Raw genomic sequence first — 17,382 nt, forward strand, 5'->3', positions numbered from 1 at the left:
CGCGGGCCGTATACGGCCCGGCGGACCTTTTAATCCGGCCCGTGGAGCGTGATACTGTCAGGATGGCTGTCAGGATGTGTGTAAGCGGGGCAGCGTGACGAACGTGAGGGGAGCTAGGCTCCTCTCACAGTCCGCCCTGAAGACCGGAACGGCGCGGGAACACGGCGAGAGGAACGCACGGAGCAAAGGTAAGTAAATTGACACAGGGGGGACTTGGCTTACTACTTGGGGGGGAATAGTACTATGGGGGATGAAATACTATATGAGGGATGAATTAATATGGGGAATGAATTACTATAGGGGGGATGAATTGCTATATGGGGGATGAATTACTATGGGGGATGAATTACTATAGGGGGGATGAATTACTATATGGGGGATGAATTACTATGGGGGATGAATTACTATGGGGGATGAATTACTATATGGGGGATTAATTACTATGAGGGATGAATTTCTATGGGGGATGAATTACTATATGGGGGATTAATTACTATGGGGGATGAATTACTATGGGGGATGAATTACTATATGGGGGATGAATTACTATATGGGGGATGAATTACTATATGGGGGATGAATTACTATGCTTACTATGGGGGAATATTACTATACTTACTATGGATGACGCATACACATCATTCATCTACTCTTGGTCCGGCCCCCGGGTCCAATATATGAACCCATTGCGGCCCTCAAGTCAAAAAGTTTGCCCACCCATGGGCTATGGGCAGGAGGCTCAGGGCCAGGCCGGTCCTGGGCCCTTTGAGTTTTGGGTTTCACCTACAGAGAGTGATGGGGCAAGCCCTTTTCCCAGTGATGAACTCTCTGCTCCGTCCCCTCCCCCCAGCCTAGTACAGCTTTCCTCTGACCCGGCTCAGCCTTGCACAACCAAGCACACAAGGCGGGGGCAGGCAGGCAACACTCTGAGCTGCCAGGTGAAAGCAATGACCTTGTATGCACTTGTGGGGGAGTGGTGACACAAGGTACTTAGGTAAGTGACACCATGGCAGAGGAGAGATGATTTTGGGTTGGGGGAATTTTCTCACACTTAGTTTTGGGTTACGGGCAGGGAGATCTGCTTGCATTCTGTTTATTAATTTGAGGTTCTGGGAGTGAGAAGATCCGCTCACAGTCTGAAAATTAAAGTAGTTATAAACCTAAGACATTAAACATGACAAAGCATATCCCACTATAGTGTGTGCTTCTCTCTAATAAGAGCGCTAAGTGTCATTTCTGTCTGCAGCTTCATTCCTGTGCTATCAGCAGAAATCACTTCTAACAAGTTTTTCTGACACTAAGAGAAAAATGGTGACAGGGGAGGGAGCTCCAGCTGATTGACAGCCTCAGCTCTGTTCCTGTGAGCTGTGTGACTGGGGGTGTGTCTCTTCCCTCCAATCAGCACTCTGCGGTGTGTCATTTCAGCTCTCCCCCCCCCCTTCTTTCTAACCTCTCAGACAAAATTAATTTGAATGACTGTATAGAAGAAAAGACTAGAGAAACAAGTACAACCAGGGGCGGACTGACAACTCATGGGGCCCCCAGGTAAAGGGGATCATGGGGCCCCTGTGTCCTTGTCCAAAAAAGCCTATGAAAAAGGTACCAGGGGCATCTCATAGGGCCCCCTACTGACCCCGTGCCCTCGGGCACTGCCCGAGTTTCCAAATGGTCAGTCCGCCCCTGAGTACAACTTATGTAGGAGGATTTGTTTCATCTCTGTATATCACCTGAGGCCAATCACTGCACTCGATATATGAAAGGCTTTACGACCAATTTAAATTGAAGTCCAGGGTGGGGCAGATCACTGCTATTGGATTTGGGGGCACAAATTGAACGGCACAGACTGATAGGGGCACAGATTTCAGTGGTCGGACAGTTACTGATGGATCTAGAAAGGTTTTGTTGATCATACGCAGCGCTGTGTGGTGATGATAATTATGGATTTATTTTTTTAGTGATCAGAGCGCGTTCAGCAGTTCTGCAGTGGAAGAAATCGGGTCATCCGCTCACAGTAAGAAGCAGCTTGGGTTTGTTTCGAAGCAGTTTGTGTTACGGCGCTGTGTTGCTTTAACTGACAATAACGCGGTCATGCAGCACTGCACCAAAATGAAATGTACGTCCTTTTTTTCACATGAATTGAGATTTCTTTCAGTGGTATTTGATCGCCTGTGCGTTTTTTATTTTTTGAGCTATAAAAAAAAAAGACCAACAATTTTGAGAAAAAAACAATATTTTGTTTTTTTGCTGTAAAATGTCTAGTAAAAAAAATGTAAAAATCAAATTTCGTCATAAATTTAGGCCAAAATGTATTCTGCGACATGTCTTTGCTAAAAAAAAAATCCCAATACATGTAAATTAATTGGTTTACATGAAAGTTATAGCGATTACAAATGGCGGTATAGATACTGGATTTTTTTTATACTAATAATAGCGGCGATCAGCGCCTTATGGCGGGACTGCGGTGAAAATTCTGAGACTGGGGGGAAATGACTTGGGGTCACTGACATCCCCAGTGACACCAATACAGTGATCAGTGCTAAAAAAAAAAGCACTGACACTGTCCTAATGGCACTGGGGAGGAAGGGCTTAACAATGAGAGGCGATCAAAAGGTTAACTGTGTGCTGGGAGTGTTTTACTAGGGGGCGGGGGGTGTGCTTCACTATAAGCACACTGATCGGGACAGCTGTGCTCAGCCATCCCAAGCAGTGTGCCCAAACTGACAGGGAGGAGAGCTGCATTGTAAACAATGCAGCCGTCCTCCCTGTCGGTGTTTGCCGGCAATCACTGGGCTCTGGCGGGTAATCACCTGCCAGAACCCGGTGATTGACTCTCGGGGCCGCAATCGGTGACACGAGTAGGGCGGGAGTGCGCCCCCTACACGGAAAATGCAGGATCACGTTTATATACGTGATCCTGCGCACAGGGGGGCGCTTTTCCGCAGTATATTTACTGTGAGCGGTCCCCTAGTGGTTAACAGCGTCAGGTACTGTGATAGTTTTGGGGCATGGTGGAGGGTCAGAATTACTATTTCTATGCTATTAAGGCTCCCTGCACACTAGAGTTTTTTAAGCTCCTGAAAGCTATTAACAGCATTTTTTTTTTCTACTCCTAGAAGGTAAATAATGTTCTCTATGTGTCCATGCACACTACTTTAGGCTATTAGCATTGTTTGAGCTTCAGCTTCTAGGAGCAGGAAAAAAATTGTTTTTGTAGGGTTTTTTGGAGCGTTTTTCCAGCAGAAAAAAAACGCTAAATGCTTCTAAATGCTCCTAAATGCTCCTAAAATGTTACATAGTCTGGCTGAAAAAAGACAACCAACAGCTTTTTTCTAGCTTTGTCTTTATTTTTTCTACATGTACTATAAAACTGCTACTAAAACACTAATGATCCTACACGCTTCTAAAACGCTACTAAAAAACGCTATTATCAGTGTTTTTTCTCCAGCGGTTTTTCCAGCGGTTTTTGAGCCTAAAAAAAATGCTAGTGTGCGTGGAGCCTGAAGGATAAGTTCCCCGTTTGGAACATGTTACATGTTTTGCCCTCCCTGTGACAGCAGCTGGGGGTTTTTTTCCCTGCACCCGCTGTCACAATTTGAAACTAACACTGCTATTTGGGGCTCTGCCCACACAGCCACGTCATTCATTCACAGTTTCCTGTGAATAAACACATACAAGTGCCGTCATCCTTTGCAGCTAACGCCTTCGTTCTTAATGGACTTGCGAGGGAGCTGGCGAGTGCTCTCGTAGTCCATTGAGCTTCCTGGACTGCAATAACCGCCTGCCCAGGCAGGTCCAGGCAGACAGTGTACTGACAGTCTGCAAGAGCCTAACACTGCACGGGTGCAATGATTTACAGGGATTACTTTGACACAGTTGGCCAGCTTAAACATGTATTGCATTATGTGTGAACCAAACATCTCTATTCTTTATTGCAAAGTTTGCATGAGAGGGTATATAGCAGTGTGCAGAGGGCCCTTCAGAATTTCTAGTGTTAATATGTGGTTACACCCCTTTAGCACCTGATGGATAAATACACGTACTAGCTATTGGGATTTGAGCACAGGTATGTCTTGTTTGTTGTATTGTGGGTCAGTAGCCAGACCTAGACCTGGTAGCTCTTCCCCACTTTGTCTTCTCCCCTATGTTGGCATTGTGTCCACAGTAGCAAGTAGCATTTGCATAGGCAGAGCAGAGTAGGACTGGCTCCCTGGGAACGCGTGGTACCACGATCCAGTGCCCGCTGTGTCCTCCGGACACAGCAGAATACCCATCACTGTACTGGATCTCTGTGTGAGGTCCCGATCATGTGATCACTGATTGGCCAATCAGTGATCACATGAATAGTAGTAAGCAAGATGTCACTTCTGACATCATTGCTTACTACTAGTGAAATCTGTGAATGATCACAGAGGTCACATGGTACAAGGCTATTCACAACAGCCTTGTACCATGTGACAAGCTGTGACCAATCACAGCTCTCAAAGTATTTCTCAATGGCTGCAAGAATGCAGCCAGAGAGAATGAGAAATGATTGCTTTTACAGCCTTTATGGGTGTAAAAGCAATCTGTGTAAAAAAAAAAATAAAATCTTCATCACTCCCCACAAGTAGTACAGTGTCACCACGGTGACACTGTACTGCTAGGGTGACAGTATGTAAAAAAAAAAAAAAGTAAATAATAATATAAAAAAAGAAATGTAAAAAAAAAATTGTAAAATAATATAATTTTTGGTTATAAACTAATTTGGGTTATTTTGTTTTTACTAAAAAGATAACTGAATACATTTTGGTCAAGATTTATGAAGAAAGATTATTTATTTGCAAACTTTTATAAGAAAAACACTTTTTTCTAGATTTTTGGACTTTTTCATTTATATAGCAAAAAAAAAATAAAAATCCCAGTGGTGAATAAATACCACCAAAATAAAGTTTTATCTGTCTCAAAAAAATGCTAAAAAATTAATATGGGTACAGTGTTGCATGACTGCGCAATTGTCATTCAAAGTGTGACAGCACTGAAAGCTGAAAATTGGCCTGGACAGGAAGGGGGTGAAAGTATCTTGACTTGAAGTGGTTAAACATGTATTGCAATATGTGTGAACAAAATATCCCTACGTATTGCAAAGTTTGCTTGAAAGGGTATATAGCAGTGTGAAGAGGGTCTTTCACAATTTCCAATGATTTACAGGCTCCCAAGAAAAACAATAATAAATGCACATTTATTTCCCTGCAATAAAATGTGCATTTATGTATTTTTTATTTAATAAAGTGATCTTATCCTTTAAAGATAGCTGTTTATCTGTGAGACAGTTGGTAATTCAAAGACTTTGGAGAGGCTTTCCACATTTTGATGTAATTCTCCAATCTTTTTGAATACCTATGCACTGAGTTCAGAAAGTAATTAATATGTGTAGTATTCAAGAAAAAAAAAACATGGTCTCTTCGTGATAAGACAGTCTCTCCTGGCTTCTGCAAAGTCTGCATACAGTTTCTCCAAAATCTTTTGAATTGCCCTCTCAATATGTAAATATTAATAATACAATCATTCAGTCATTGAAGCATAATAAAATTAGACCTGAATATTTAAAAAAAAACAGGCTGACAGAAATAAACCTATGAAAAAGGTACCAGGGGCATCTCATGGGGCCCCCTACTGACCCCAGGCCCTCGGGTAGTGCCCGAGTTTCCAAATGGTCAGTCCGTCCCTGGTAATGAACCACTGAAAACCTGAAAGAAAATGTATTAGGTATGAAAGGCTGTAGCCTCTAAAGTCCACTGGACTTTAGAGGCTACAGGTTGTGTTCTATTGCAGTCTGCAACTATCCATAGGTATATCTCCTTGTCTTGCTACCCCAATTTCTGGACTTATTTGTTTTGGTTTCTTTGTATGTATAGATTGTATGGGTTGTTACCGACATGTGGTGAAAATTTCATGCCAATCACACCTTCAGAAATATATTTACCGAGAAAAATGGTGACATATTCAATACTCATTTTACCCGCTGTATTTGTTTATTACATGTATTTATATAGCACTGTCAATTTATGCAGCACTTTACATACATATTGTATATTCAAATCCGTCTCTGCCCCGAAGGAGCTTACAACCTATGGCTGCAAACTCACATTCATACATACACATACTAGGGCCAATTTAGACAGGAGACAATTAACTTTCCAGAATGTCTTTGGAGTGTACACAGTATATATATATATATACAGTATATATATGACACTTGACTGCAGCGGTGCGTTACCTACAGGTACCAATGATGTAAATACAAATATGGTATCTTCTCCACTTTTCCATTGCTTCATCTATTATAAATAAATCCTACAGTTTAATAAATTGTTTTTATTTAATGATGCAGGGTTACAATTCAAAAAAAGCAAAAAATGGAGGAGGGGACGGCTAAGCAAATGGAAGAAAATCTCAAGAAGGTAAAACTTCATCCAACTCTATGTAAAGGTCACCCAAAAATTACAGCCCATTCTCTGCAATACATTTCATGTTTTCTTCCTGCTGCGTGGTACACGATGATGGGAAAATTTGAATCCTAAAGTGATTCTAAAGGAAAAATAACAAACATGTTATACTTACCTGCTCTGTACAGTAGTTTTCTACAGAGCAGCCCTGATCCTCTTTTTTTTTTTGGGGTCCCCTGTCAGCGGTTCTTGTTCCTCCCCCCCTCCAAGTGCCTCAAATAGCAAACCTCTTGCTATGAGGGCACTCAAGCAGGTTCGCTCCTGAGGCGCTCTCTGTGTGCCCGTTCACAAACAGAGCATGACTATGCCCCAGCCCCTGCTCTTCCCTCATTGGCTCACTGGCTGTGACTGACAGCAGCAGAAGCCAGTGGATCCCGCTGCTGTGTGAGCCAATAAGGAGAGAGAGACCCGGAAAAGCATCTGCTCTCATGCACAGCCCTGGATCGACATGAAGCTCAGGTAATTAATGCAATAAGGGAAAAAAAATATTGAGCCTTTGGAACCACTTTAAAATACGTAGGATACAAAATAAGCGAGGTTTGAATCCTTGCTTTGAACTTTACTTGTACGCTTGTATGTGGTATTGCTCCTTGAGGAAAACATTTTCTTACAAGTGTATGCTGTATTTTTAGGGAATTCATTCAGAAACAAAGGCTACTTAGGTTTAATGGCCCTTTTACCCTGCAGTTCTTCTAAAATGCCCTAAGCTGCACTTTGTGAATTGTCCCGAGGACTTCTGGGACCTGTGACGTGTCCCAGAAGGGTGCGGGCAGGGAGGAGAACTTCCAGTGGATCCAACCAGAAGTGGGAGTAGGTACCCGTCAAAACCAAATACCCATTCCCCCTCCCAAAAAAGCTCCAAAACTACAAGAGGAGGGAAGGAGGGCATAAAGCAGAACTTCCCCCTTAGGGTGAATAAGTACACATACAATGCCCTTCTTTGTACTTCCATGGTGATCACCCCCAGATCCTCTCTGCTCAGTCTCTTGCGCAGGAACCATCACTACTGGCAGACACCGCGGAGTGGGGAGGAGCTAAGAAGACTAGGCCAGACAGCCATGAACTGCTTTGGAGGCTCTGTGAATCTGAGGGGGCGGAGTAGGGGGTGGCTGACTGGACTCCTCCACATGAAGAGACTATCCAGAAAGGAGCTGGGGGGACCACCAAGGATTGCAGGGGGTTGGGGGTATTGTATGCTTAGCTTTCTGCTGGATGTTAAGGATGCTAGCTGGTGTAATCTCCTTACAACCACCATCCTTTTTTAAAAAAGTGACCCCAAAAGCACACCTAAAAACTCACCCTGGGTGCATTTTTGGTGCATTTCCATTGACTTACAATGGAAGGTGTGGTTTTTGGTGCACTTTTGAAAAGCTCACCAAAAATGCAGCATGGAGGAGTTTTCAGACCGCAGCAGAAATGCAGGACAGCGATGTGAATAGTGACATAGTATTTAAAGGGGAATAACTTTGATGCGCTTTTGTTATGCTGGAAAGGTGCTTTCTAGCGGTCCAAGAGTGTACCAGTGTGACAGGGCCCTTAGGATCCATGCACACTAGCATTTTTTATTAGAATTTAGTTTTTTTGCTCCTAGAAGCTAAATAGTGTTATTCTTTGTGTTCATGCACACTTCTTTAGGCTCAGGGTGGATAAAAATCAATGATTTTTTTAAAAAAATCAAGAAAATCGGATTTTTTTTATTTAAATCTGATTATTTTGATTTAAATCGGATTTATTTTTAAAATAAAATGCTTTTTGAGGAAAATATATTACCATCCAAAGGTTATTCCATCATGAAATAAAGATTCGTTTTTTAATTATGTAGAATAAGGCTGTATATGTGTAATGTTTTTGGTAAATAAATTCCATGAATCCATTCACAATGTCATGCTCCTCCAGAGGTTTCTGTAAGATTATTGGGCAGTTTCTCTGCCTACAAGATATTATCACAGATGATTGGTTTACTTTTGCAGTTCTCAAAACTGAATTTGACTCAGCGGAGATCACATGCCTCTTCTTCACAGCAAAAATGTTATAACATGAACAGAGTTAAGAAAAAGACCTTCATCCTAACTTCTACAAACCTATGAATACAGAATCAACCCCTTCACTGCTAAGTTTCAAGAAGTTCAGTGAATAGAATAGAAACAATATTTTTCTGATTGTTTGGAGTGGAATAGATCTGCTCAAGAAGAAAGCGAAACTAAGTGTGAGGAGGAAGGGGCTGACAGTCTAAGTTTCTTCAAATATATATATTTTGTTTAGCCAAATTAGTTACCAAACATGGATGTTTAAGCAAATAACATGCTGGAATGTTATTGTTTCAGTTGAATAAATCTATTTAAATTGTTATTATTAAGGTAATGATTATTTTTCTCCTTCCTAAGTACAACAGAAAAGTTGTCCAAATATGAATGATTAACCTATTAAACTGGGGATAAAAAATTAATATGAAAAGTTGTTATTCTAAAAATCTTCATCTACTTGCATATTAAAGTTATACCAGCAAGAATTAGTCTTTATGTAGAAAACTAGGATTTAAATCAAGCCTTACTGACTAGTGATTTAAATCGTGATTTAAATCAGTTTGATTTAAATCAAATCCACCCTGTTTAGGCTATTAGTGTTTTCTGAGCTTCAGTGTCTAGGAGCAGAAAAACATTTTTGTAGAGTTTTTATTAAGCGTTTTTCCAGCAGTAAAAAATGCTAAACACTCCTAAATGCTACTAAAATGCTCCTAACAACTTTTTTCTATCTTTTTTTTCACTCTACATGTACTGTAAAAATGCTAATAAAAGGCAAATGCGCATCAACACTTATGAATGCTACTGCTATTACCAGCGTTTTTTCCATTGTTATTCCTGGCTTAAAAAAAATGCTAATGTGCATGGAGCCTATAGCAGATAGAAGTTTGCTTTATGGACTCAATTTTCCTTTAAATGCATGCTAACTTGATGCACTTTATTTCTTTTGCTACCTAATAGCAAGTAGACTTAGATGAAATAAACAAAGAGGACAAACATGGAGAAGCAACAGGAGGTTCTCCATCTGAGGTACGAAGACATTTACCATTTTATTTTTATTTCCCTTATAGAATTTTTCCATTTGAAATGTTCCTGTAGTTGACTTGAAGCAAGTGGGACTGGGCGAGACAGCCATGAACTGCTTTGGTGGCTCTGTGAATGGGAGGGGGGGAGAAAGGGGTGACTGGACGAACTTCTCTTTATGAAGAGACTAAGTAGAAAGGAGCTGGAGGGACCACCAAGGATTGCAGGGAGTGGGGGGTATTGTATGTTTAGTTACAGTATCTGCTGGTTATTATGGATGCCAGCAGGTGCCCGCTCCTTAACAAGCATTTTTTTTTTAAATGTCATGTGACCCCAAAAGCAAAACTAAAAACGCACCCTGGGTGCATTTTTGGATGCATTTCCATTGACTTTTGCGGCATGGAGAGTTTTCAGACCGCAGTGCAAATGCAGCACAGGTGACATAGGATTTTACCACGTCATCCTTTACTTAGTATAGAGAATTTTTTTATATATAAATATAAAAATTCAACTTGTGATGCAACACAAAAAAAAACCTACAAAAAATCTAAATTAAAGCTGAATTCCGGGCAAATAAAAAAATATCACCAAAAAATAACACCAATGAATGGAGCTACAGTATATATTGAATTATGAATTCTAATTTTTAAATGTAGTTAATCTGAATGATTTAATATTTTTAAAGTGCTTTTCTCCCAGGAACTCAATGTGTTTTTGTCTGCTGTTGGGATAGATGGTAAGGCAGTCAATAGAATATCATACTAGGTCAGGGTTTCTCAACCAGCATTCTCTGGACACCAGAGGATGCTAGGGGTTCCTTGAGCAATTTCTGATGCTCAGATAAGTCCCACAGACACCATTGATCTTTTTTGCTATCTGCAAGGGGATAATTCTTTTCACTGACCACAAGTGTAAGAAACATTTTTCCCACTGACAATTAAGCTAATTTTTCATGAGTTGTAGATAAAGGGGTTGATTTACCAAAAGCAAATAGACTGTGCTCTTTGCAAAGGCATTTGTGCCAGAGCTTAGCAAAGAATATCGAATCGCATGCATACAGGACAGATAGAAGTCATGAGGTTCCCTTAATTTACTAAGATGTGGAGCAAATGCCCTTGCAGACTACAAAGTGCAAAGTCTATTTGCCTTTAATAAATCAACCTCAAAGTTTGCCATAAAGCGACTGCTATAACTGCAATGAAAAAGAATATGTATTAATTTGAGGAAATGTTTTTGACATTAGGAGAAGGAACTTCCTGCTCTCCTGTTCTCCTGCACCTCTAAACTTTCCAAGCTTGAAATGTCAAACGCTTTACAGAGTCAGGTAAGCCATATGAGATTTTAGTTGTGTTGTTTGCTGTTGCACTTTCTAACCCAAAAATTCATCTTGGGAAAGGGAAGACATGCAAATGTTTTCTATTGTCACCCCTCTTCAGCTCCCTCCTTTGCTAGGCTGCAGAAATAATAAAACTTTTTTTTTCTTTCTTCAGAACTTAAAGTCATTCCAAACGGTAAGTTCTGTGTATAACCTAGTCTGTACAAATGGTAATGTAACCAATGGTCTTGAGTGCTGTACCATCTTTTTTGACAACATCTTATGTTAAAGTGCTAAATCTATTTTCATTCTGTTTTTACAGTTTTCTTAACCCCTTACCTTTGTCTGTGCACATATATGCGGCCTCATTGAAGTGGATCTTGTTCCATAAGGCTGCATATGTGTACCATGTGAATGTGCTGGGAGAATGCTCCCAGCACAGAGATCAGGCTCTCAGCGAGAACCCTGGGTCTCTTACTATTGATTGGCGACCGGGATTCCCAGGTACCAAAGACCTGATCACTGTGATAGCCTCTGATTGGCACTGTGTAGCCCACCCATTTTTTTCTTTCTCCTCTGAATGGAGAGAAAGATATATTGTATCTTTCTCTCCTTGCCAAAGGAGAAATATGTAAACAAACATAAGCATGTTAAAAAAAAATCACTAGATCAAGGTTTGATCTAAGTCAGTGTCAGGCAGTGAGGCAGAACATAGAGGGTGCTTGATTTCCTCATCAACACATACAGTGCTGACAGGAGAATCCCTCCTGCCGAGCAATTAGATGCAGCAGGCTGGTTGTACCCAAGCTGATTGATCAATCAACTTGGTACATTCAGCCTGCCCACACACAGTTGACACACAGTTCGGATCTTGGCCGATTCAGCAGGAGATTCAAACAGACTATGGTTGGCCTTAGTGTTAGGGTCAAGGTCAATGTAAGGGTCAAAAATCAGGGTCAGTATATTTTGGGTAGAATTTTTTTTTCTAAATTAGTATCAGTGTCAGTTACTGTCAGTGTATTTTAGGTAGAATTTAAAAAAAAAAAGCAAAATGCTCACTATTCCTTCTGGGCCCTCTCTTTGCTGAATATATAGGGGGCACTGTGATCAGATTTGTAGGGGCACTGTAATGTAAAGGAGCACTGTGATATAATAGGGACTGAACTGTAATCAATAAGGTGCCCCTTTGCTGTGCAGTCCCTATTATATCACAGTGCCCCTTTACATTACAGTGCCCCTAGAAATCTAATCACGGTGCCCCCTATATATTCAGCAAAGAGATGGCCCAACACATCCATGAATATTCCGTCACCAACGAGAACGCCCTTACGACCCCCCTGAAAAATTGGCTGCTCAGTTTAAAATGTCAGAGCCTATTTTTTGTCCCAGTGTGGGCCTGCATGCAAGGAAAATTAAAAAATAATAAAGCAGCGCATGATTGGATGATAGAAGTCATGAGGTTCCCTTAATTTACTAAGATGTGGAGCAAATGCCCTTGCAGACTACAAAGTGCAAAGTCTATTTGCCTTTAATAAATCAACCTCAAAGTTTGCCATAAAGTGACTGCTATAGCTGCAATGAAAAAGAATGTGTATTAATTTGAGGAAATGCGTGAATATTCCGTCACCAACTGCCCCTGCGAACGCCCTTACGACCCCCTGTTGAAAATTGGCTGTTCAGTCTAAAATACCCAGGCCTGTTTTTTGTCCCAGTCCAGGCCTGCATGCAAGAAAAATGAAAAAAAAAAAAAAAACAGCATTTTGCTTGTACATGATTGGATGATAGACGTCAGCTGAGCTTCCCCTCATTTACTAAGCTCTGACGCAAATGCCCTTGCAGACTACAGTGCAAAGTCTATTTCCCCAAAAGTTTGCCATAAAGTGACTGCTATAGATGAGATGAAAAAGAATGTGTATTCATTCGAGGAAATATTTTTGAGTATGTTTTGAGTAGGATTTTTTTTTTAATTAGTATCAGTGTCAGTTAGTGTCAGTATATTTTCGGTAGGATTAAAAAAAAAAGAAGCAAAATGCTCACTATTCCTTCTGGGCCCTACTACGGGTGCAAACAACAAATAACGTAACATATGCGGTATTGCTGCAATTTGGCAGGAGCAGGAAAATTTGCCTTGGGTTATTCTTTGGTGGTAAATGATGGCATGAGGAAGAAAAATACAGATAAATAAAAAAAAAAGTTTTACTATTTTGGGCCAGTTTTCCTTTGATAATAAAACAAAATCAAGAGATATCCATTACCATTTACAGCCAAAAGAAAGCCCAGTTCTGAAGAAACACAATGTATAATCCACCAGGATACTCTAAGTAGTTGCAATGATATGTACAGTTTTACTAACATATGTCAAAGTTGCAAAATTGTGTTCAGGCATTAGGATTTGTTTTACCCTTAGGCATGAAGCGGTTAAACAAATCATTTTCATAACCGGAGATCCTGCCAGTGGTTCCTGCTGCAGGTTGTCACCGTTAAGTAACTGCCTTGTAATTAGTGTGGTCAGTCTACCATGCACATTCCTGCAGCTAGTCATGACAGGCAGCCCAAATGAAAGAGTGCACATGGCAGGCTTTGTACCAACAGGCAAAGCCAAAAGATCTTTCATATACCAAGTATTATACAACAGGGAATCAAATAAACGTTTATGGTCAGTTGACGTTTATTACAAGGATTTCTTCTCCAGGCTAGCACACTGTTGCATTTTCCAGTTATAGAACTACCAAATAAAATACTTATAGTGACACTAAACTCTAAATAAAAGAAAAAATGATATTCAAACGTGTTTTATTAGGGTTCATGTACACTGCAGCTGATAAACGGACGTTCAGGAGCTTTTCTGCGTTTTTTTCAGCAGCCCCTGAACTCTCCCTAATGTTTTCCTATGTGTCCATGTACACATTATTGTTTACAGTCGTTTACAGGCAGTTGAGTTTACAGTCGTTTTCTTGAAAGCACCAAACTTACATTCAGGAGTAGACTTTATCAGCATTTCAAACGCCAAACCGCATTTATAAGCATTTGTGTTTAGAAGCGTTTTTCAACTGTTCCATATCCAGATGCTGTCCGGAGCCTTTTTTCACCATCAGAAATGCATGCAAAGCTTTTCCATGTATTCAAATGGACCCGGTACACCAGCGCAGTCAGTTCCAGGTTTCGCGTGAAAGAAAAAATGGTAGAACGTGCCGCATTATGCTCATGATGGGATCCATAGTGAATCCAACCAGAAAAGATGGGTCATCTCAACACATACTGCTCTCTCTGCTTCTGCTCTATTTCTCTCAAAATGTCTGAAATAGTTAATTTTTTACTGTTTTCAGTGCATTCTGGGCATTTTGGAAGGTCTCCTGAGGTTATCTTAAAAAAAACACTTCTAAACCGCAAACACATAAACGTGGTATGCAAACTCGGCTAAACAGACTTTTTTTAACCTACGTTTTCCAGCAGTCAATTTTCATCATTCAGAAGTGTTTTCCAAACGCCCCGTGTACTTGGATTCTTAAAGTGGAACTGAAGTTCAAATGTAAGAAACAGTGAGCAGGCAGGCAGGCTTTTATTGCAGAAGAGAAAGACCATGCAATGTCTTTTCTGAAATAAAATGTCCCTACCTGCCAGCTTACTGTCTTCTCTGATGCTTACAGTACAGGGCTGGTCTCTGAGTGTTGGGATGGCAGCCTTCTGTGCATGAGCAACTGAGTAAAAATAAAACACTGTTTTATATACTTGGAATGTCTTCATAAATTGTGCAAGGGCCTTTACAGAACAGCTTTATTTATTATTTTTTTTGTCTTGCAGGAGTATAACAACATGGCTCAGAGTGTGAAAAAGGTGATATTTTTGAAAAGTTTCGGTTCATGTGCATTTTTCTGATATACTATGGCTGTTTTCACACTGCTCCATTGCAAAAACACGGTAAAAATGCATATGCGTTTTTGCCACATTTCCAGTGTGTTTTCTGGTTGCCTGACATTAACAAGCACCTGTGAAAAAATAAACATGTGCTTAAAAAAAAACACACAAACACAACCGTGGGTGCATATTTTTATGGACAGGACCTGCTGATCAGCTTAGCGAATCACAGTACAAAGCTCTGTGTTTACAAACAACACAGGCCTCTGTAGACAGAGCAGGGCACTAAGCATTTCTTAGTAAACGTATCACACAATTTACCGTATTTTTCGCTCCATAAGACGCACTTTTTTCCCCCAAAAAAGGGGGGAAAATGTCAGTGCGTCTTATGGAGCGAATATGGAGCCGGTATTTCCACCATGTAAGAATACTGGCCGCTCAGCTCTTCTCTCCTGCAGGACCTTACCTGTTCCTCTGTCCAGCGCTGTAGTCTTCCCGCGCCGGCTCCTGTGACAGCCGGGTGCCACTGCGCATGCGCGAGAAGAGCTGCGCTTTGTGAATGGTCTGGCGACTTCTGGGACACATGACAGGTCCCAGAAGGCGCCGGGCCATTCACAAAGCGCAGTGCTTCTCGCGCATGAGCAGTGGGCACCCGGCTGTCACAGAAGCTGGCGCGGGAAGAAGCCAGCATGCCCACACTAAAGAAAGGACAACTTCAGGTACCCGCTCCCCTCCCTCCCCAAAGGTCCGCAGTCTCTTGGTCATCCCCTGTACTGTCTACAGTCTCTGGTCATCTGTACTATGTCCGCAGTCCCTGGCATTTTCCCTGTACTATGTTCACAGTCTCTGGTCATCTGTACTGTGTCCGCAGTCTCTGGTCATCTCCTGTCCTGTGTCCGCAGTCTCTGGTCATCTCCTGTACTGTGTCCGCAGTCTCTGGTCATCTCCTGTACTGTGTCCGCAGTCTCTGGTCATCCCCTGTACTGTGTCCGCAGTCTCTGGTCATCCCCTGTACTGTGTCCGCAGTCTCTGGTCATCTCCTGTACTGTGTCCGCAGTCTCTGGTCATCTCCTGTACTGTGTCCGCAGTCTCTGGTCATCTCCTGTACTGTGTCCGCAGTCTCTGGTCATCCCCTGTACTGTGTCCGCAGTCTCTGGTCATCCCCTGTACTTTGTCTGCAGTCTCTGGTCATCTCCTGTAGTATGTCCGCAGTCTCTGGTCATCCCCTGTACTGTGTCCGCATTCTCTGGTCATCCCCTGTACTGTGTCCGCAGTCTCTGGTCATCTCCTGTACTGTCCGCATTCTCTGGTCATCCCCTGTACTGTGTCCGCAGTCTCTGGTCATCTCCTGTACTGTGTCCGCAGTCTCTGGTCATCTCCTGTACTGTGTCCGCAGTCTCTGGTCATCTCCTGTACTGTGTTTGCAGTCTCTGGTCATCTCCTGTAGTATGTCTGCAGTCTCTGGTCATCACTTGTACTGTGTCCGCAGTCTCTGGTCATTCCCTGTACAGTGTCCGCAGTCTCTGGCCATCTCCTGTACTGTGTCCGCAGTCTCTGGCCATCTCCTGTACTGTGTCCGCAGTCTCTGGTCATCTCCTGTACTGTGTCCGCAGTCTCTGGTCATCTCCTGTACTGTGTCCGCAGTCTCTGGTCATCTCCTGTACTATGTCCGCAGTCTCTGGTCATCCCCTGTACTGTATAGCGTATGTAGTCTCCAGCGCCTCAGGATATGCACAGCCAAAAGGGAAGCCAAGGGTACCAGGACAGCGACAACCAAAAGGAAATGTTCCAGGGGTGCAGCCCTCCTCAGATGGGGAAATCAGCCACTGGATAGAGAGAAAACAGGTGGCGCACACACCTAGTGCATTATCCAAGGTTTATTGTAGGAATTAAATCATAAAAACATACTCACAGACGAAGCATGTATCTAAAAAGCATTAAAAAATTACAATGGCTACAACGGCGGGCAAGGTGTTCTCACTGTCAGTGCAGTCAAATGGCTGACGCGTTTCGGGGACGAATCCCTTTCCTCAGAGCTGATGACCAACCTCTGATGCTGATGAATGGAAAGTGAAGTAAGAGCCCTGCTGTTGATGCCATCAACAGCAGGGCTCTTACTTCACTTTCCATTCATCAGCATCAGAGGTTGGTTATTTTTTTATGCTTTTTAGATACATGCTTCGTCTGTGAGTATGTTTTTATGATTTAATTCCTACAATAAACCTTGGATAATGCACTAGGTGTGTGCGCCCTCTGTTTTCTCTCTATCCCCTGTACTGTGTCCGCAGTCTCTGGTCATCTCCTGTACTGTGTCCGCAGTCTCTGGTCATCTCCTGTACTGTGTCCGCAGTCTCTGGTCATCTCCTGTACTGTGTCTGCAGTCTCTGGTCATCTCCTGTACTGTGTCTGCAGTCTCTGGTCATCTCCTGTACTGTGTCTGCAGTCTCTGGTCATCTCCTGTACTGTGTCCGCAGTCTCTGGTCATCTCCTGTACTGTGTCCGCAGTCTCTGGTCATCTCCTGTACTGTCCGCAGTCTCTGGTCATCTCCTGTACTGTATCCGCAGTCTCTGGTCATCCCCTGTACTGTGTCTGCAGTCCATTGGTTCAGAATATTTTTTTTCTTGTTTTTCACCTCTAAAACCTAGGTGCGTCTTATGGTCAGGTGCGTCTTATCGAGCGCGA

The 17,382-nt window shown here is 42.1% G+C and overlaps 1 pseudogene; it reads left to right on the plus strand.

Moving 5' to 3' along the window:
- Window positions 1-17,382, plus strand: part of LOC149455733 (uncharacterized) — a 110,787-nt pseudogene that overhangs the window by 92,236 nt on the left and 1,169 nt on the right.

This window comes from Staurois parvus, unplaced genomic scaffold, assembly GCF_062004578.1.
Source record: "Staurois parvus isolate SC_StPar_1 unplaced genomic scaffold, SC_StPar_1.0 ptg000389l, whole genome shotgun sequence".
NCBI classification, from domain to species: domain Eukaryota; kingdom Metazoa; phylum Chordata; class Amphibia; order Anura; family Ranidae; genus Staurois; species Staurois parvus.